Source organism: Protopterus annectens, chromosome 11.part0 (assembly GCF_019279795.1).
Source record: "Protopterus annectens isolate FY-2018-M chromosome 11.part0, PAN1.0, whole genome shotgun sequence".
Lineage (NCBI taxonomy): Eukaryota > Metazoa > Chordata > Ceratodontiformes > Protopteridae > Protopterus > Protopterus annectens.
The window spans coordinates 48,545,944-48,568,247 of NC_056745.1; the positions used below are offsets into that span (position 1 = coordinate 48,545,944).

Sequence of the window (22,304 nt, forward strand, 5' to 3'; positions counted from 1 at the left end):
GTGCTCAAGGCTAGATTCATACTAGTCTCAGGCACATACTCCAACAGCTCCATCGTATCTCTCTTCACGTAGTCTGTGGGAGGTACTGCTCAAGGCCAGGTGCCTACCGGCGTTAGATACATACTCTTGAGAGTTCTGTCATTTCTTTATTTATAAAGTCCATGAGAAGTACTGCTTATGGTCAGATTCATACCCCACCCTAAGCCACATACAGTGAGAGCTTCATCATGTTACTGTTCATATAGTCGATGGGAAGTACTGTTCAAGGCTAGGTTCATACTGGCCTCAGACGCATATTCTGAGAGCTCTATCATGTCTCTCTTCATATAGTCCATGGGAAGTAGTGCTCAAGGCTAGGTTCATACTGGCCTCAGACACATAATCTGATAGTTATGTCATGTATGTCTTTATATAGTCCATGGGAAGTACTGCCCAAGGCCAGGTTCATACTCGGCCTCAGACACATACTCAGATCTTCATCATGTTGCTGTTCATATAGTCCATAGGAGGTACTGTTCAGGCATAGGTTCATACTGACCTCAGACACTTATTCCAAGAGCTCTGTCATGTCTCTCTTCATATAGTCCATGGGAGGTACTTCTCAAGGCTAGGTTCATACTGACCTCAGAGTGACACATATTCCAAGAGCTTTATCATGTCTCTCTTCATATAGTGTATGGAGGGTATGTCTCAAATCATTTACACCCACATGTACAGTGGCTGTTAAGTGTACTTGTGGTGCAGGGACTTTAGTGCTTGTGTGATGTGGCAAATCTTGGTGCCTTATAGGCAGCTGACTGTGATTCTGTCTTTGCATAGCCTGGCGAGTGGTGTTACCTGTGGTGAGGATATTGGTATATGTAGTGTTTTGCCTTATGGGTTTCTGGACTGAGTTTGTGTGACTCCGCTGAAGTGTCATGAGGTTTCTGAACTATGTCAGAATATGATGTAGTACACCCACATTTCCAGGCTGTTGCTTCAACTGGTAGGTTTTTTGGAATTGTGATTGCATGCACACACTCCTCTCTGGAAATGTCCTGTACCAGTAGCCTTCAACTGACTCATGTTGGTAGTTGTCTTTTGCTTGACAGAGAGAGAGTCAGTTTTGCACCACTCACAGTTTATAATTAAGTAATGTGTTGGCAGATGTTCTTCATCTCACATTGCTGCAGTCCTTACACTTGGGTAGTCCGCTGTCCTCGGTCGGCCCGAATATCAAAGTATTACGCTGACGTCGGTCAAGGCGCTTAAGACTGACATCAGGACGTCAGGGTACAAATGCGCATGACCGACGTCATATCCTCAGTCTTTTTTGCCGCATGGTCCGATGCAGAAGCAGCGTTGCAAGTGCCGTTCGGCGTTCTGAAATTTTTCGAATTCGGAGTTTCAGACCGAGTCAGAGTTGGCTAAGTACCCGCTAGAATATTTTAGTTTTTTCTTGCCTCAGTGGTTTACCGGATGTCAGAAAAAGTGAATAACTGTATTTCTTGTGGGAAACAGATACCGCATAGAGATTATCATACTTTGTGTATTCCTTGTTTGGGGCCTGAGCACGACGTTGTTGGGTGTCGCTTTTGTGCTAGGTTCAATAAGCGCACTATTAAGCGAAGGTTAGATTGTGCCAGGTTGGTCTTTGGGAAGCGGTGCAATTATAATATGCCGTCGGATGCTCCGACGCCCGCTTCTTCGAAGAAGCGCAAAGACAAAGCAGCTAAACCCAGGCAAGAAGAGTCGTCCGTACCGGACGCCGGTTCTTTAGAGGCGTCAGTGGAACCGGTGGTTCCGCCGGAGGCTTCTCTGGAGTCCCAGGGGGAGACTTTGATTTTGCAGGATGTGGCCTCTCAGGAGGCAGGTCAGACTGAAGGGGCTTCTCAGGTTACTGTACTCCCCTCCCTCCCTAGGGTGGTTAGGCCCTCTCCTTCTGTTTCCAAGGCTTCTCCCAGAGGCAGGCCAGGTTTAGCTTCTGTTGGTGTCACTCCTAGTTCATCAGGATCTGTGCCCAAGAAGCACATGCTTAAAATGGCAGAAGATTTAATTACTTTGATTAGAGGTTCTTTGCCCCCTCCTGATAAGAGGCCTAGGGTGGAACCAGAGTTGGGGAGTTTTGAGCAGGCTTCGGATGTTTCAGAGTCTTCGGCTGAAGACTTGCAGGAGTATTCTCCTTATTCTGATTCTGATGTGGATGATTCTACTCCTTCTGCTTCTCCTCCAGAGGATTTTTCTTTTTCAGAGACTCTTCATTCCATGAGGGAACATTTTAAGTGGGAAAGTCAGGACTTCTCTGATTCCAGGAAAAGGCTTAGGGAATTTTTGCTTTTACCCCAGCATAGGCCTTTGGCTATACCACCTGTTCTGGATGTTGTGGAAGATGTGTTTGCAGAGGCTTCACTTAATCCTGATTCTTTGCCTCCTGCTCCTGTTAAACCGGACAGGTATTACAGGGTGCCTGAAGCTCATAAATATCTTTATAAGAGTCCTAGGCGGACCCAGAAACTGTTAGTCAGGGACCTAAGGGCGTCAAGGCCTCTGTTGTAAGAAATCCGGTTCCTCCAGATAAAGAGGCCAGAGCTTTGGATAGATGGGGAAAGAAAGTCTATACTTCTTCCACCTTAGCTATGAGGGCTTTGAATTGCCAGTTTCACATGCTGAAATATCAAAACTATCTTCTTTCTCAATTGAAGTCTAAGGTAGATGCTCTGGCGGAAGGCATTGAGTGTAAAGAATTACAAGATTTGGTACATGTTTCTGAACAGGTGGGTAAGCATTCTTTACAATGTGGTTTTGATGCTGTACAGGCCTCGTCTAGGGTGGCTGCCACTGGGTCAGTTCTTCGCAGGCACGCCTGGCTGAGGGATCAGAATTTATCTGACCATGTTAAGACAAGGATTTTAGATGCTCCTTTACAGTCTGATGTGTTGTTTGGTTCACCTGTGGAGGCAGTCTTAAAGAAAATGGAAGACAAGGCTAAGTCTATGCAGGCTGTTAAAGATTTTTTGCAAGTTCAGCCTCCGAAGTTTAGTAGGAATTGGCCTGCTAAGGGGTGGACGTACCCTTCTTATGATTCACAGTCTAGGAGATCTAGACGTGGTAGGGGCAGAGCTCAGGGCTCTTTCAGACCTAGAACAGGGAGTTCACCTGCACAGTCTTCTGGTGAGGGCAGGGGCCAGTCCTTTCGTAAACAGGCCCAATGACCTACCTTTTCAGCTGCCAGAGCCTTCTTGTCTGGCAGCGCCTTTGGGAGGAAGGTTGGCACTCTTCAAAGAAAATTGGAGTTTAATTACCCAGGACAGATGGGTATTGGATATCATACACCAAGGTTACAAGTTTTATTTTCATACCTTGCCTCCTTTCAAAGGCATGCCAGACGTTCCTCCTCAGCAAAGAATAGAGGCTCACAAACAAATTTCTCTGCTGCTTCAAATAGGGGCCATACAGCCGGTCCCTCTGCCAGAAGTGGGCCTAGGATTTTATTCTCGCCTGTTCCTAGTACCAAAGAAGGGGAACACGTGGAGACCAATTTTGGATTTATCTATCCTCAACACTTATCTGGACATTCCCAAGTTCAAAATGTTGACGTTACAACAGCTTTTACCTCTGCTGGGCAAAGATCACTGGATGGTGACTCTGGATCTCAAGGAGGCTTACCTTCATGTTCCTATCAGGCTAAGTTGCAGGAAGTATCTGCGTTTTCGAGCTGGGACTTCTCATTATCAGTTCTCTGCATTGCCCTTTGGCTTATCTACTGTGCCCAGAGTGTTCACGAAGGTTCTGGCTCCAGTGATAGCTTTCTTCAGGCTAAAAGGAATACAGATCTGTCCTTATTTGGACGATTGCCTGATTCTGGCCCAAGGAAAGGACGAACTTCTTCATCATTTGCAATATGTGATAGCAGTGCTAAGATGCCTGGGGTATTCTGTGAACGAAATAAAGTCCAGTCTAGTACCCTCTCAGGACATGTGCTTTCTGGGTGTGAGACTGAATACAGCATCCCAGATGGCCTTTTTGACCCCGGACAAACAAAAGAGTCTTTCCCTTTACTTCCATCAATTGTCTCACCAGTCCAGGCTGACTGCAAGGACAGTCCTTCAAGCCTTGGGGTTCATGGCATCTTGTATTCTGGTGCTTCCCAATGCCAAACTGCATATGAGGAAGCTACAATGGTATCTCAAAAATGTATGGACACAGCACTGCCAAGATATGGACACTGTCATTCAGATAATACCTTGCATTCAAAAGGAATTTTTGTGGTGGGCTCAGGAATGTCACCTAAACAAGGGACTCTCTGTGACCCGGCCGGAGGCGAGTCAGATTCTAACGACAGATGCCTCAGACAAAGCTTGGGGAGCTCATCTAAATGGAAAGTGGATACAAGACACGTGGCCTGCCAGACTACAACATCTACATATCAACTTGAAGGAGATGTTAGCAGTCCAATTTGCATTAATAGCTTTCAAGGATTTACTTCTTCCAGGGCAGGTGTTGGTTCTAACAGACAACACAACTGTCATGTGGTACACCAACAAGCAAGGGGGAACACATTCTTATCCTCTATGCAGACAAGCAATGATTTTGTGGGAGACTGCTCTCAGTTTACAGCTAAATCTTCAGGCAAGGTTTCTGCCGAGCACAGAACTCCTTAGCAGATGTGTTGAGCAGACGAATTATGGATCCCCACGAGTGGAAATTGGATCCTCATGTATTTCAGAAATTGACAGTGTCATGGGGAACTCCAGACATAGATCTGTTCGCTTCTCCACTAAACTACCAGCTGCCAAAGTTTTGCACGAAAAGGTTTCATCCCACAGCTTGGAAAGTGGATGCTCTTTCTTTCAATTGGAGCAATCTTCATGTGTATGCCTTTTCACCTCTGCCTCTCCTCCCAAAGGTACTTCTAAAGGTCAGACAGGACAAGCCAAAGATGATTTTAATAGCTCCAGATTGGCCTCGACAGCGCTGGTACCCATTACTGAGAAGTCTGGTACGGGAGCCTCCATGGCCTTTGACTTCGATTCCACATCTGCTGTCTCAGGAGAGCAGTCATTTACTCAATGTCAAACTTCACTCTCTTCACCTGACAGCCTGGCATATTCTGTTTTAAACCCTGGAGGGTCTCAGCTTCCACAGCAAGTTTTGAATGTTATTTTGGAGGCCAGAAGGTCTAGTACAAGGAAAGTGTACGCAGATAAATGGAAGAGATTTTTGTTTTGGAGTGCAGCAAAGGAATTTGATGTTTCTAAGCCTAATTTAAGTGTGGCTCTTCAATATCTTACTGAGTTACTGGACAAAGGTTTGTCCTTCTCTTCTATTAAGGTTCATGCTGCAGCAATTTCTGCTCACTATGACTGTGACCCACCATTGTTTTCTCATCCTTTGTTTAAGCAATTCCTTAGAGGGGCAAAGAATATAAGACCCCCACGTAGAGCTCCTACTCCTGCTTGGGATCTCAATTTTGTGTTGGAGAAACTCACTCTACAACCTTTTGAGCCTGCAGCTACTGCTGAGTTGAAATATTTATCATGGAAGACTGCTTTTTGTTGGCCATTACCTCTGTAGAAGGGTTTCTGAATTACAGGCCCTTATGGCGGTTGAGCCTTTCTTAATTTTCCATAAGGATAGGGTATCTTTGCGTACTAATCCTTCCTTTATGCCTAAAGTGGTTTCTAGTGTGGCTTTAAACCAAACTATTCATTTGCCTACTTTTATGCAAACCCCAAAATAAAGGGGAAAAGATTTTGCACACTTTGGATATACACAGGCAGTTGCGATATTATTTGAGCAGAACTAAAGGGTTCAGGCAGTCTCAGCAGTTATTTGTTTCTTTTGCTTTGGGTTCTCAGGGCAAGCCTGTGTCAAAACAAACTATTTCTAAGTGGATTGGGTTTTGTATTGCTTTCTGTTATTCCCATCATGGTAAGGAGATTCCAGCTGGGATTAGGCCTCATTCCACTAGGGCTACTGCCACTTCTACAGCTTTTTAAGGGGTGGCAACTAAAGATATTTTGGAGGCAGCTACTTGGAGTTCAGTGCATACTTTCTCTAAGCATTACCACCTTCCACTTTACTCTAAATCTAGGGCTGGTTTTGCCACTGCAATTTTACAGGGCATTTTGGCAGCTCCTACTGCTTTATAGTGTTGCCATCCTCCCTTACCTCTGCTTTGGGATTCTACCCAAGTGTAAGGACTGCAGCGATGTGAGATGAAGAACATAGTACAGTTTTGTACCTACCATAAATGTAGATGTTCGAAGATCCACATTGCTGCAGTCCAATTCCTCCCTCCTTCCCTCTGTAGTTAGAGGCGGTTGTGTGGTTTGGGTTGTGAATATTGTGGATATTGTATATATTGTACATAGGATTAGTGCAAGGGTGGTTGGTAGTTTTTTGCTGTCTTTTGGTTTTGACCTTTCTTTTTAGGGTCTTCTGACATCTGGGGCAAGAAAAGACTGAGGATATGACGTCGGTCATGCGCATTTGTACCCTGACGTCCTGATGTCAGTCTAATGCGCCTTGACCGACGTCAGCCTAATACTTTGATATTCGGGCCGACCGAGGACAGCGGACTACCCAAGTGTAAGGACTGCAGCAATGTGGATCTTCGAACATCTACATTTATGGTAGGTACAAAACTGTACTTTATTGAAATAGCTGTACAAAATTAATTTTACCAAGGCCATCATGAATAACCTTTCTGCTAGCACTATGCCACACCCTGTAGATGCTATAGGGTATATATTAAAGCATTTTTTAAAACCATACACGTTTTCTCACCCCCTCACTTCTTCTTTGTTGTCATCTGGAACCATGAAATGTAAGTTACCAATGTAATATCTTCATAAACTGGTCTATCAATTCATCTTTGTCGCAACTTACTTGCTTATTCTCTACCAGTGAGTGACATGCTGTTGGCAAATAAGGTGCTGAGGCTGCATCATCCATGTTAGGGTTATTTTCCTTCAAAATAGGCAGAAAAACAGTATAAACCAACCTTCTAGGCACTGTGCAGGGTTTGCTTTATAAGCTTCAGCAAGACTAGGGTACTACCTCTCGCATGGAGTGTTGGGAATGTCACAACAATATCACAGGTTGGGAGCTTGTAAACTGTTTAAAAGAATGAAGCAAATGGCACTATACTATCAAAATGAGGAATGAATATGGATACCATAACACCATAATGCGGTGATAGTTTTGTTTGTTTGTGTCTTTTGGCTTTTCCCGGTTAGGGGTCGCCACAGCGGAACTCCAGTCCGCTAATGATTGGCAGTTGATTTTTACGTACCGGCTTGCCAGGCCTGACGCACAACCATCAACAAAGGTACGCCCATTCACGCATGTCTCCACGCAGAAGACTCTCTAGCTGAGAATCGAACCAGACATAGTGATACACAGAAATTGCTGTATTACTCAACACAGGTACAGGCTAGTAAAAAAGATGGGGAGAGAACATGTGAAATAGAAAACATGCTTTGCAAAAGATAAATACAGATTCATGAAAGCAGTAATGCAAAATGGTGAAAAAACAAATTGTTGGTGTAGAGTGAATTATGGGTGGACTTTGGAAGTGGGATTTTCAGCACCTGGATGTCATTATGAGATGGCTGTTCCATGGTGGTTCTGCTAAAAAAAAATATCATGGAGTTGTACTTCATCGTTATGACACTTTGAGTATATGAGCATTGATCACTACTCTGTATCTCTGAGAGACTGTTCTGAAAACAGTTTGTTACACACTCATATTTTCCTTTAACTTCACACGATCATTTTGTGTCAACAGTCTTTTGCCCACTTGAATGCCTGTTGACCAATGTCACATTTATCTATCCTACTGTAGTTGTCTTGAGGATTGGAACCAAACAAAGGCTCTGTTGGGTGGTTCTTATGAAGGCAATCTGTACCTGTTTTGTGGTTGTTGAAGAAGTCAGCATTGTACTTGTATCGTCCGGCTGCTGCTGCTATGACCCTTGCTTTATTACCAGAAATACACTTTGGAGCATGATGTTCTTCGTCTTCCATTGCTGCAGTCCTGACTATTGGGTATAGTCCGCGTCCCAGTCGGCCCGAATACCAGAGTATAAGGCTGACGTCGGTCAGGGCGCATTAGACTGACGTCAGTACGTCAGGGTACTAATGCGCATGACCGACGTCATATCCTCAGTCTTTTTTGCCGCATGGTCCGATGCAGAAGCAATTTTGCGAGTGCAGGTTGGCGTACTGAAATATTTCCGAAACCGGAGTTTCAGACCGAAACAGAGTTGGCTAAGTACCCGCTAGAATATTTTAGTTTTTTCTTGCCTCAGTATTTTACCGGATGTCAGAAAAAGTGAATAACTGTATTTCTTGTGGGAAACAGATACCTCATAGGGATTATCATACCTTGTGTATACCTTGTCTAGGGCCTGAGCACGACGTTGTTGGTTGCCGCTCTTGTGCTAGGTTTAATAAACGCACTATTAAGAGGAGGTTAGACTGTGCCAGGTTAGTGTTCGGGAAGCGTTGCAATTATAAAATGCCGTCGGATGCTCCGGCCCGCTTCCTCAAGAAGCGCAAGGATAAAACTGTGAAGCCTAGGGTTGAGGAACCGGCAGTCCCGGACGTCGGTTCTTTAGAAGGCTCAGTGGAGCCGGAGGTTTTGCCAGGAGTTTCCATGGAGTCCCAGGCAGACACTATACTTTTACAGGATGTGCCTTCTCAGGAGGTAGGCCAGGCTGAGGGGCTTCTCAGGTGACTGTTCTTCCCCTCTTCCCAAGGTAGTTAGGGCCTCTCCTTCTGTTGCCAAACCTTCTTTGAGGTAGGCCTACTTCAGCTTCTGTGGGGCTTCTCCTAGCATTTCGGGTTCTGTACCTAAGAAACATATGCTTAAAATGGCAGAAGATTTAATTACTATGATTAGGGGTTCTATGCCACCGCCTGATAAGAGGCCTAGGGTGGAACCGAGTTTGATAGTTTTGAACAGTGTTCAGAAGCCTCAGAATCTTCTGTGGAAGATATACAGGAGTTTCCTACTTATTCTGATTCTGATGTGGATGATTCCACTCCTACAGCTTCTCCGCCTGAGGATTTTTCATTTTCAGAGACTCTGCATTCCATGAGGGAGCACTTTAAATGGGAAGGCCAGGATTACTCTGATTCCAGGAAAAGGCTTAGGGAGTTTTGTTTTACCCCAGCATAGGCCTTTAGCTATTCCTCCTGTGTTGAATGTGGTGGAAGATGTTTTTGCAGAGGCTTCCCTGAACCCTGACTCTTTGCCTCCTGCTCCTGTTAAGCCTGATAGGTATTATAGGGTGCCCGAAGCTCATAAATATTTGTTTAGGAGTCCTAGGGCGGACCCAGAAACTATTTCTCAAGGGCCTAAGGGTGTAAAGGCTTCTGTGGTTAAAAATCCTGTTCCCACTGATAAGGAGGCAAGGGCTTTGGATAGGTGGGGAAAGAAAGTGTATACTTCTTCCACTCTAGCCATGCGAGCTTTGAATTGCCAGTTTCACATGCTAAAATATCAGAATTACCTCCTTTCACAATTGAAATCTAAGGTGGATGCTTTGGCGGAAGGTATTGAGTGTAAAGAGTTGCTGGATTTGGTTCATGTGTCTGAACAAGTGGGTAAGCATTCTTTGCAATGTGGTTTTGATGCTGTACAGGCCTCCTCGAGGGTGGCTGCTACCAGTTCTGTTCTTCGCAGGCATGCCTGGTTGAAGGACCAGAATTTAGCTGAGCATGTTAAGGCAAGGATTTTGGATGCTCCTTTACAGTCTGATGTGTTGTTTGGATCGCCGGTGGAAGCAGTTTTAAAGAAAATGGAGGACAAAGCTAAGTCTATGCAAACTGTTAAGGATTTCTTGCAGGTGCAGCCTCCAAAGTTTAGTAGAAATTGGCCTGCTAAGGGGTGGACATATCCTGCTTATGATTCCCAGTCTAGGGGTAGGTCTAGACGTGGTAGGGGCAGGGCTCAAGGTTCTTTTAGGCCTAGAACAGGGAGTTCACCTGCTCAGACTTCTGGTGAGGGCAGGGGTCAGTCCTTTCGTAAACAGACCCAATGACCTGTCTTTTCCGCTGCCAACAGATTCACGTATGGCAGCTCCTTTGGGAGGAAGACTGTCTCTTTTCAAAGAAAATTGGGATTTAATTACTCAAGACAAATGGGTGTTGGATATCATTCACCACGGTTACAGATTTTATTTCCATACAATGCCCCCTTTCAAAGGCATGCCAGATGTTCCTCCTCCACAAAGAAAAGAGGCTCACAAGCAAGTTTCTCAGTTGCTTCACATAGGGGCCATTCAGCCAGTGCCTGTATCAGAAAGGGGCCTAGGATTTTATTCTCGCCTGTTCCTAGTACCAAAGAAGGGGAACACGTGGAGACCAATTTTGGATTTATCTATCCTCAACACTTATCTGGACATTCCCAAGTTCAAGATGTTGACGTTACAACAGCTTCTACCTCTGCTGGGCAAAGATCACTGGATGGTAACTTTAGATCTCAAGGAGGCTTACCTTCATGTGCCTATAAGGCTAACTTGCAGGAAGTATCTGCGGTTTCGAGCTGGAAATTCTCATTATCAGTTCTCTGCATTGCCCTTTGGCTTATCTACTGCGCCCAGAGTATTCACAAAGGTTCTGGCTCCAGTGATAGCTTACTTCAGGCTACAAGGAATTCAAATCTATCCTTACTTGGACGACTGCCTGATTCTGGCTCAAGAAAAGGAAGATCTTCTACAGCATCTGGAATATGTCATAGCAGTGCTAAGATGCCTAGGGTATTCTGTGAACGAAATAAAGTCCAGTCTAGTACCCTCTCAAGACATGTGCTTTCTGGGTGTGAGACTGAATACAGCAGCCCAGATGGCCTTTTTAACCCCGGACAAACAAAAGAGTCTGTCACTTTACTTCCATCAACTATCTCATCAGTCCGTGCTGACTGCAAGGACAGTCCTTCAAGCATTAGGGTTCATGGCATCTTGTATTCTGGTGCTTCCCAATGCCAAACTGCATATGAGGAAGCTACAATGGTATCTCAAAAATGTATGGACACAGCACTGCCAGGATTTGGACACTGTCATTCAAATAATACCTTGCCTTCAAACAGAATTTTTGTGGTGGGCTCAGGAATGTCACCTAAACAAGGGACTCTCTGTGACCCGGCCAGAGGCAAGTCAGATCTTAACGACAGATGCCTCGGACATAGCTTGGGGAGCTCATCTAGATGGAAAGTGGATACAAGACAAGTGGCCTGCCAAACTACAGCATCTACATATCAACATGAAAGAGATGTTGGCAGTCCAGTTTGCATTAATGGCTTTCAAGGAGTTACTTCTTCCAGGGCAGGTGTTGATTCTAACAGACAACACAACTGTCATGTGGTACATCAACAAGCAAGGGGAACACATTCTTATCCTCTATGCAGGCAAGCAATGATTTTATGGGAGACAGCACTAAGCCTGCAACTAACTCTTCAGGCAAGGTTTCTGCCAGGAGCACAGAACTCTTTAGCAGATGTGTTAAGCAGACAAATCATGGATCCCCACGAGTGGAAACTGGATCTTCATGTATTTCAGAAACTGACAGTGTCATGGGGAACTCCAGACATAGATCTGTTCGCTTCTCCACTAAACCACCAGCTGCCACAGTATTGCACAAAGGGGTTTCATCACACAGCTTGGAAAGTGGATGCTCTGTCTTTCAGTTGGAGAAATCTTCATGTTTATGCCTTTCCACCTCTGCCTCTTCTTCCAAAGGTACTGTTAAAGGTCAGACAAGACAGGCCACGGATGATCTTGATAGCTCCAGATTGGCCTCGGCAACACTGGTACCCACTACTACGGAGTCTGGTAAAGAAGCCTCCATGGCCTTTACCTCTGATTCCTCATCTGTTATCTCAGAAGGACGGTCATCTGCTCAATGTCAAGCTACACTCTCTTCATCTAACAGCTTGGCATATTCTGTGTTGAAGCACAGCAGGTCTCAACTTCCTCAACAAGTTTTAAATGTGATCAGGGAAGCTAGAAGACCTAGTACAAGGAAAGTGTATGCGGAAAAATGGAAGAGATTTTCATTTTGGAGTACAGCAAAGAATTTGGAGATTTCTGAGCCTAATTTGAGTGTGGCTCTTCAATATCTTACTGAATTATTGGACAAAGGTTTGTCCTTCTCTTCCATAAAGATTCATGCTGCAGCAATTTCAGCTCACTATGATTGTGACCCACCTTTGTTTTCGCATCCTTTGTTCAAGCAGTTTCTTAGAGGGGCAAAGAATATAAGACCCCCGTAGAGCTCCTACTCCTGCTTGGGATCTCAATTTTGTGTTGGAAAAACTTACTCTACAACCTTTTGAGCCTGCAGCTACTGCTGAATTGAAATATTTGTCATGGAAGACTGCTTTTCTGTTGGCTATTACTTCTGCAAGAAGGGTGTCTGAGTTGCAGGCCCTTATGGCAGTAGAGCCCTTTTTGATTTTCCATAAGGATAGGGTATCATTACGTACTAATCCTTCTTTTATGCCTAAGGTGGTTTCTAGTGTGGCTTTAAACCAAACTATTCATTTGCCTACGTTTTTTGCTGATCCTCAGAATAAAGGGGAAAAGATTTTGCACACTTTAGATGTACACAGGCAATTGCGTTATTATTTAAGCAGGACTAAGGATTTTAGGCAGTCTCAGCAGTTGTTTGTTTCTTTTGCTTTGAGTTCTCAGGGCAAGCCTGTGTCAAAACAAACTATTTCTAGGTGGATTGGCTTTTGCATTGCATTTTGTTATTCCCATCATGGCAAGGAGATTCCAGCTGGGATTAGGCCTCATTCCACTAGGGCTACTGCCACTTCAACAGCATTTCTAAGGGGGGTGGCAACTAAGGATATTCTGGAAGCAGCTACTTGGAGTTCAGTGCATACTTTTTCTAGGCATTATCACCTTCCTATCTACTCTAAGTCTAGGGCTGGTTTTGCCACAGCTGTTTTACAAGGCATGTTGTCAGCTCCTACTACTTTGTAATTTGCCAGCCTCCCTTACCTCTGCTTTGGGATTCTACCCAATAGTCAGGACTGCAGCAATGGAAGACGAAGAACATAGTACAGTTTTGTACCTACCATAAATGTAGATGTTCGAGGATTCCATTGCTGCAGTCCAATTTACCCTCCCTCCTTCCCCTCTGTATTTAGGGGTGGTTGTGTAGGTGAGTTTACATGCTTATAATTTTTGTATATATGGTTGTATATATTGTACATGTTTTTGGTGCAGGTTTTTTGGGACTTGTCTTTTTAGGGTCTTCTGACATCTGGGGCAAGAAAAGACTGAGGATATGACGTCGGTCATGCGCATTAGTACCCTGACGTACTGACGTCAGTCTAATGCGCCCTGACCGACGTCAGCCTTATACTCTGGTATTCGGGCCGACTGGGACGCGGACTATACCCAATAGTCAGGACTGCAGCAATGGAATCCTCGAACATCTACATTTATGGTAGGTACAAAACTGTACTTTTTGCTGAAACAGAAGTGGGATTTAAATATGAAATTAGAATTAACTGTTGCTCCTGGACATCCATACAAACTCTGTCCAGCAACTTAGAGGCATCACTGCATCAGAAAGAGTCTGTCAATCTTTGGCATACAGTTACATTTTCTCAAATTCAGCAATATGTCAGCTATGCAGTGCACTCTTTGGTAACAGTATGTATACCACATAAACAGATTCTGTTGCATTGGGAACACTTTCATTTATTTATATCTGTGTCTCAGTTTGTTTGTTTTCTGCAGGTATGTTCATGCTATGTCTTGACCCTAGCACAGATTGAAGCAGGTCAGATTCATTAATGCCTACACTAAGTGTACACAATCTGTAGTCAAGAACATCTCTTCCACATTTTTTTATGCTTTCTAGTCACTAACTGTACATGTAGTCTACACTTTGTGTTAACCTATGAATCCCCCTCGATATTTAAGACTGCAAGATCATCAAAAGGAAAACTAAAAGAAGGTGTGAGTTATGCTTTGTGTTGTGTGTTCACTCAGAACAGTGTACATTTAGTGTAGGCATTAATGAATCAGTTTTATTCTTTTTTTTTTTTTTTAAATTAGTAACCTCCCCAAACCCAAACTGACACATTTTAGATGTTTTATTGTCTTGGTATAAAAACTGGATGCATTTTATAATTAGGAACCATTAAAAACTGGATGCATTTTATAATTGGGAACCATTCTTTGCTGCTATCTGTTACACACACTCAACAAGAAATCAACAAATAACAGAAATCACTTTTCATGAGAAGTCTTTTTTAAGATATTCTCTGCTATGTTCAGACTGGAGTCAGTTTCTAGCAAAAACGTCTCAATTATGCCTCTATCAGTATATCACTTTTGAATTCTGTAAGCTTATATCTCTCAAATTTAGAGCAATAAATACATTAAAGGGCCAGACACATTAAACCTTTACAGTTCAAACAACTTTCCCCCAATTTATTTCTTAGCATTTGTTTATTGTGAAAGTCCCGACTTGGCAGAGAAAAAAAATCAGTGGATACGCAAGGAGAAAAGCTCCACAGAGACTGCAAATTTAACATGAATCCATAATGAAGTACATTCAGTATATAATTAAAATGGCTATACATGTACAAAAATTGAGTAGACTGAAGATGTCAGCTACTGAGACATAATCAACATAACAAAAATATACAAGTAGTATACTGACTGAAATATCAAGAATTTTTCAGGCAGAGATAGAGATTAAAAATGAAAGGTGCATTTATTACTAGCTTGTATTACATGCAGTTAGGGAGGTTTGTGAGTGTATAATATAGAGGATTAAGAGTCGCTTCCCATTGCTAACCATGTTATCATGTGTTCGAGACGTGAATCTTGGTATCCATGTTGAGAACACATAATGTTTGGTTAGCATCAGCTAACCACTCATAATTCTTTGTAATGCATGGAGCTTTATCTGCTCCATGTACTACAAGTTACAGTAAAAAAATGCTAAGTGTTTTATTGGCTTTCAAAGCCGGAAAACACTTAGTGAGTGCTTTTAGAAAGGTAGGGTAACACTGCCCCTTATGTTTACACTCATTTTGCATGCCTCTCAACTGTCCAAAGTTTCACAGAATATCCAGATTTTTGCATCATATGTTGGTTATGTTCCTCATGAGTCCATGGTTTTGTGGACAAATTACTGAGGATTCAAGACACCAAATAATGGCTTACATTTAGGTTTCAGACTTCTTCTTTTCCTTCAATAAATCAGACAAACACACATCCTGTTTATTCTAGTAACTTTTCTAGGTTTAGAACAGGAAGTCAGGGACACGTTATCGATAGACAGCAGGCAAAAACAAATCTTTTATTCTGTCGCTGTTTGTACTGACAGATTTGATTGCAAAACACTGGACCTGGCCTTACCAACTTTAGCAGGGGGTGCTTAATATTTGTTACGGTCAGGTCTTGTGCCACTCTAGAGCTTAACTGATGTGATTTTTCTGAAAATGAAAGGTTAATCAGCGAGCTGTATGTATTACGCAGCTGTTCATTATATTGATCACTGCTGCATTACTTAGCTATGCGAGTTATATATTCTGCTAAGGGTATTACAGCTGGCCTGCTTCCAAAGATTCAGGCATCTTTCATGCGCCCAAACTGTCTGGCAGCTTGAGCTGAGCTGACTAAAAGGCAAGTTTGGGAGCCAAGCCCTCCAGAGCTTTACTACTGCTGAAGAGAGCGCTCCTGTGAGGTTTTCGACTATCAGCGGTCAACTTGTGCTGTTCCTTTGTTATGCATATAAGTTCCCTTTGGGGAAAGAAACCTCCATGTAATAATTTTTGTTTGTTATTAATACTTTACTTTTCAGTAAAGTTATTTTAAAGTTAGGAGTTTGTGGTTTAACGGAGTGTCACATGACTGAACTGTACTTTACTTTTAAGTGGGAGCTGTCCTTTTTCTTGTCAGTTTAAAAATTGATTAAAGTAACTGAAAAACATTTTTTCTGTAGAGAAATTGTGTTTATTTTACTTCTGCAGGGCTGGCAAAGTGTTTTAAAGTGCTTTTTACTGGGTTTGTCTGTGAAAAAAATGGCTTCTAAAGACTTTTATTTTTTACTGGCATTTGCTGCTTCTTTTCCTTGGAAAATCGGCACCATTTCCAGCTTCACCATGGAAAAATCTGTCTGTCAATCCTTTTACCAGCCACATAAAGAAAAAGTTAAGCAAACAACCTTTGTCATCACAGCAGGTTAGTAATTTATTTTAGATTAAGGTGGGTGACTCTGCTGTGGCTATTAGGTGTAATTCAGACCACTTATGTTTTACCCCAGAATCCTGTAGTTCATAGGTTCATAGGTTGATACTAGACTATCTGCCCTAGGGCAATTTACAAGCCTAGCCAGAGTGTGTTTGGCTTTCGCCACCCTTTTAGATCGATTTACTGTGCCTCTGTAGAGTAGGTCACACAAGATAGCCCTTTTAAGGTAAGTTTACTGTGCCTCTGTCTATCAGGGACACAGAAGAGATCCCGGGGGTGAACTTACGATCTCTCATCCACTTGTCAAGATTTCTCTTGAAGAGGATCAGCAAGGGGCTCTGCCTAACATGGACTGGGATTCTGTTCCAGAGTGAGGGCCGCCTCTGGGATATGAATCTGTCCCTCCAGCATGTCCTACTTATTTCTGTGCTGAGGTTCAAGTCCCTGGAGCATGTAGCTCTAAGGGATTTGGATTTCCTGAGGTGGAGCATGTCCATTAATGTAGTGTAGCACTTACAGCCACTGTGGTCCAGGGTTTAGCCACATCCTCTGCAGCTGTTAGGGTCCTGTCAGAAGACAGGGGAAAGCCACTCTTGTCAGTCCTGGGAGAAGGAACATAGAAGCCTTCCCTGTTTTGTCAGTGTTGTGCCCACCCCTGAGGAAGCTGCTTTTGCCATTAATAATACTGTTGGTCCCATTTTTCCTGTTAAAAAGAAACAGAAACCTAAGCGTGCATCTACTCCTCCTCATATTTCCTTAGACAGGAGTACTTTGCTGAGTTTTTGGCTCAGGGTTTAATTCAGGCACTTGATCCTTATTATAAATTAGTTTCTGGTAAAAAAATAAAAAAAATAAATAAGGCTACCTCTTTTCCTGAAGACATTCAAGATTTTGAATTTGGACAAGAGGATGAAGGGACAGAGAGGGTTTTGTCCTCAGATTTCTGATTCAGAATCAGAAGAGAGATAAGTTTCTTAGGTACTTGCGTATTATTGCAACCAGATTTTCGCAGTTGCGAAATTTGCATAGTTCAAGTGAAACGAGAGTGTGAAGCACTGTAAGCTGTCATTCAAAGTCCTTATTGCCGACAAAGTTTTGGATTAGCTTCAGGAAGCCAATTTAAAAAAATCATCTTCCTGATTTGCGTGCATTACAGACGCACACTTGATTTGTCATGACAAATGGAATGTGTAAGTACAGATTGCTCCAGGTTCTAAAAACAGAAGTCCTCATTAGACATCTATTTATTAAACTAAAATGATGATGCCTCTGAACTGGATCATAAAATGCATACTATTCTAAAGTTATATTCTCTCACTTAAAAATCATAGCGTCGTAAATTACACAATTATGCATTTTCTTAAAAACATTGCAGTCTAGCATTAGAAATAATGGTAATTGCGTATTATCACTGGCCAGTTTGGAGAAGAAATAACAGAATTATTCTGTCTGGAACTGCAGATAGTAAAAATGTTAAAGTAAAAAAGCACTCAGTACTGCTAAGACATTACAGGCTGTATTCAGTAACATTTGATTGGACTTTGGGAAGTTACTGCAGTGAACATGCATGCACAGATGTGTACCACAATGAGGGAAACCTAAAAATATGTTTTCATCCCCTCGTTTCGTTTGAAATATGCAAATTTCGCAAGTGCGAACATCTGGTTGCGATAATACTTATGTACCGTTTCTTATTTTCCCTTTGGGGGGTTCTGTTTCTCTGAGAGAACATGCCAGTGTTGTCAGTGAGAAAACACTGAGATTTCCCAGTCCCTCAGAAAATATTATAAGTTGTTACAGAAGGAAATTCCAGAACCTTCACCCTTTCTTCTAGTTCTGTCAAACTTGGAGGATGTGTGTGTTACTGCCCGCAGTTTTTCTTGGCAGTCAACCAGCTGCCCTTAACAAGGCAGATAGGATGCATAAAGTTCCTTAGTCTTTTAAGTTTTATATACTCTTCACAAGCCTAACCCAGCATCTGTGGCTTTAGTAAATCAGTCTGCTACTAAGCACTTAGTTAATTCCAATCCTATTCTTTCTGCGAAGATTATTAATAGCTATGGGGAAAAAAGTTCCACTTCAGCAACTTTGATTTTCAGAATTTTTAATTGTCAGGCTCATATTAAAGCTTTGTTCTGACTTATTGTGACAGTATGAGGAATGTTTTATCTGCAGCTTCTTGTGAGGAAAATCATCTTTAAATAATTTGTTTTATTGTTCAAGTCACTACTCATTGTTTACAGTGTGTGTGCATGACTCTGTTGATAATTCTTCAGGGGCTATGGCCAGTGGTACTGCTTTGAGGAAGTTTGCATGGCTGCATTCTCGGAACCAACCAGATGATGTTAAAACGAGACTTTAAATTCTCATTTGGATAGAGGTTTAGATGTTCATCGTGTTTCAATGTTGCAGTCATTACACTTGGGTTATCCTGCTGGCAGGCTACCCGCAGTCGGCCTGAATTCCAAAGTCCTGGTCCGGCGTCGGATGCTGTTGCCTCTTTTCTGACGTCAGTGGGCCAGGGGTATAAAAGATGCAGCCGACGCCATTTTCTTCAGTCTTTCTTGCCGCGCGGTGCCCGAAGCAAAAACAGTTCGCAAGTGCCGGTGGGCCGACTCCTGAGATTTTCGAAATCGAATTTCAGATCTGAAGTCTTCAATAAAGCTAAGTACCCTGTTGGGGAAACTTTTTTCTTGCTCCAGACCGATGTCAGAAAAAGTTAAAAGTTTTTTGTGGGAAGCAAATGCCTCATAAGGATTTTCATTCTTACTGTATTCCTTGCCTAGGCCCTGACCACGACGTTGCTAGTTGTCGGTTTTGTGCTAGATTTAACCAACGCACTATTAAGCGTCGGTACGATTTTGCTTTTCATTATTTTGGCAGAAGGTTTAACTATATAATGCCGTCAGAACAACCGACGACCGGAATTCATAAAAAACGCAAGGATAAAGACGAGGACAAGCATCCGAGGTCCAAAACCGATGACGAAGCCTCTTCTAGGCCAGTCGCCAGTTCGCCGGTGAGGCGCTTTCACAGCCCCTGACTCCCACTACCTCAGAGCCACAGGCCTCCTCCGACTCCCACATGGAGACAGCTAGGCCTCTGGATACTCAAGGTATTGGCCCTTCGGAAATTGATCCCTCAGATGTGTCCGGAGCCGCTGAGCAGGCACCGGCTTCTGAGGGTGTCTTCAGACCTACACAACTTTATATAAAGCCTACTTCACCATTCAAGACAAAGTCTAAAACAGTTTTAAAGACAAGGAAACCAGTACAGCATTCTACAGGACAGACTTCTATGCCTAAGAAACAGATGCTCAAAATGGCCGAAGACCTGATTACTTTGATCAGGGGTTCCCATCCCCCTCCTGATAAGAGGCCTAAGCAAGACACTGAATATGATTTCTCTGATCAGGTTTCCATTTCCTCTGATTCCTCTTCTGAACAGGGATATTCTGTTCCTCCCTATGAGGATTCTGATGCTGAAGATTCTATTCCTTCAGCTTCTCCTCCTGAGGACTATTCATTTGGGGAAACCTTACATACCATGAGGGAGCATTTCCACTGGGAGAGCCAAGATTACTCCGATTCTAAGAAAAGACTTAGAGACTTTCTTTTACTTCCTCAGCACAGACCTCTTGCAATTCCCCCTGATGTCCTTCAAGGATGCATCTGCAGTCCTAACAAATGGGTTGTCCTGGCCTCAGGCAGCCCTTCGGTCGGCCGGATTCCAAAGTCTGGGTCTGGCCTCGGCTGATGTCGCACTTCACCCGACGTCATAGCTGCAGTTCAGCGGGTATAAAGGCATCAGCCGACGCCATTTTCCTCAGTCTTTCTTGCCGCGTGGTGCCCGAAGCAGAAGCTGTTCGCAAGTGCCGGTCGGTCAGAACCAGAGATTGCTACTTCCGAAGACTTCTAAAAAGCTAAGTACCCCGTTGGGGACTCTTTCTTGCCTCAGCCGATGTCAGAAAAAGTGAATAACTGTTTAACTTGTGGGAAACAAATACCTCATAAAGATTTCCACTCTTACTGCCTACCTTGTTTAGGCCCAGACCACGAGTTTTCGGCTCCGCTTTTGCTTATATCATGCCGTCGGAGAGTCCGACTTCACATTTAGCTAAAAAGCGTAAGGAAAAGGACCGACACTCGCGGTCCGCGGTTTCGGCCGAAACCGCAGCTAAGCCAACCGCGAGCGTCTCTGTTTCGGCCGAAGCTGAGTCCGCGGTTCTTCCTTTGGCCGAAAGCATGCCTCCTTCTACCGAGGCCTCTTCCAGCATAGCTGAATCTGCTACTGAAAATCCACCTGCTCTTACAGTTACTCAGGATTTATCAGATACTGTCCCCTTAGATGTATCTACTCCTGCACGTGGAGCTGCTAGGCCCCCTGCATCCATGTCAATTAAGGCTTTTGCCAGGGCTAAAGCAGCCAAATCTTCAAAGGCCGGGCCTGCTAAAGCCCCCTCTCACAGGCCTAGCTCTAGTACTCAAATGCTTAGTCTAGCAGAGGATCTCATTTCTTTGATCAGGGGAACCCAGTCTCACCCTGACAGGGCCTCTCACCCACCTCCAGAGAAGAGGCTTAGAGCAGAGCCCCCTGAGCCAGTTTCTTCAGATTATTCCTCTGATGATTCAGAAAATACAAACCCTCCAGAGGGCCCTTATTCTCCATATGAGGACTCTGATGCAGAGGATTCCATACCTTCTGCCTCTCCTCCTGAGGAATTTTCTTTTGGGGAAACCTTGCATGCTATGAGGGAACAATTTCAATGGCAGGGCCAGGATTTTTCAGACTCTAGGAAAAGGCTTAAGACCTTTTTGCATTTACCACAGCATAGGCCTTTAGCTATTCCTCCAGTACTTACAGTTGTGGATGATGCATTTAATGATGCTTGTACTGCCCCTGACTCACTGCCTCCGGCCCCTGCTAAGCCCGACAGATACTACAGGGTTCCGGACACACATTATCATTTGTATGAGGCTCCTATTGCAGATCCTGAAACTATTTCACAGGGCCCCAAAGCTGTAACAGGTGCCTCTGCCAAAAACCCCCTCCCCTCTGAAAGAGAATCTAGGGCATTGGAGAGATGGGGTAAAAAAGTTTATACTTCTGCTACTCTTTCGGCTAGGGCCTTAAACTGTCAATTCCACATGATTCAGTATCAGGAATTTCTGTTAGATCAGCTCACTAAAAAACTGTCCTCGCCTGAACCTTTAGACCGTAAGTCCCTTCAGGATTTGGTGCATAACACTCAGCAGGTCAGTAATCATTCCTTAAAATGTGGCTTTGATGCACTGGAGGCTTCCTTTAGATCAGCTATGACTGGTACAGTGATCAGAAGGCATGCATGGTTAAAAGAGCAATCCTTACCAGACCATGTAAAGTCAAAGCTTCTAGATGCTCCCATGGAAAAGCACAGTTTGTTTGGTTCCCCTGCACAGCAAGTGTTGAAGAAGGTGGAAGAAAAAGCTAAATCTGTCCAGACAGTCAAGGATTTCTTACAGGTCCAGCCTCCGAGGTTTAGTAGGAACTGGCCTTCCAAGAATTGGTCCTTTCCAGACACCACCAGAGCACAGAGAAGCAGAAATAGGCGCCCTAGAGGCAGAGGTCAATCCAGAGGTGCCTACAGGGGACGTCAGTGGCAGCCTAACAGCCAGAGAACTACTGCCACAGATCCAGCCACTACCACTTCTACAGGACAATCACAGTGACTTGGCTCTGAAACCGCCTACCAGGGAACAACTGGCAGCACCCTTAGGCGGAAAATTAGCCTTATTTTCAGTAAATTGGCATTACATTACAGGAGACAAATGGATTTTACAGACAATAGACAAGGGCTACAGGTTTCACTTCCATACTCTTCCAAGGAAGAGAGGAATGCCAAACCTACCTCCAAACCAAAGGACAAACGCTCTACAGCAAATAGACCACTTACTAAGGATGAGAGCTATAGAAAAGGTACCGACTATGGAACAAGGACAAGGATTTTATTCAAGGCTGTTCCTAGTACCAAGAAAGGAAAACCAATGGAGATCTATCCTCGACCTGTCCGCTCTAAACACATATCTCATTGTTCCAAAATTCAAAATGCTGACC

At 43.6% G+C, this 22,304-nt stretch overlaps 1 protein-coding gene across 1 annotated transcript in view; it reads left to right on the forward strand.

Moving 5' to 3' along the window:
• The window catches only part of ADAMTS20 (ADAM metallopeptidase with thrombospondin type 1 motif 20), a 3,636,702-nt gene that overhangs the window by 131,264 nt on the left and 3,483,134 nt on the right, over positions 1-22,304 (forward strand). The gene's annotated exons all lie outside the window — the stretch shown is intronic.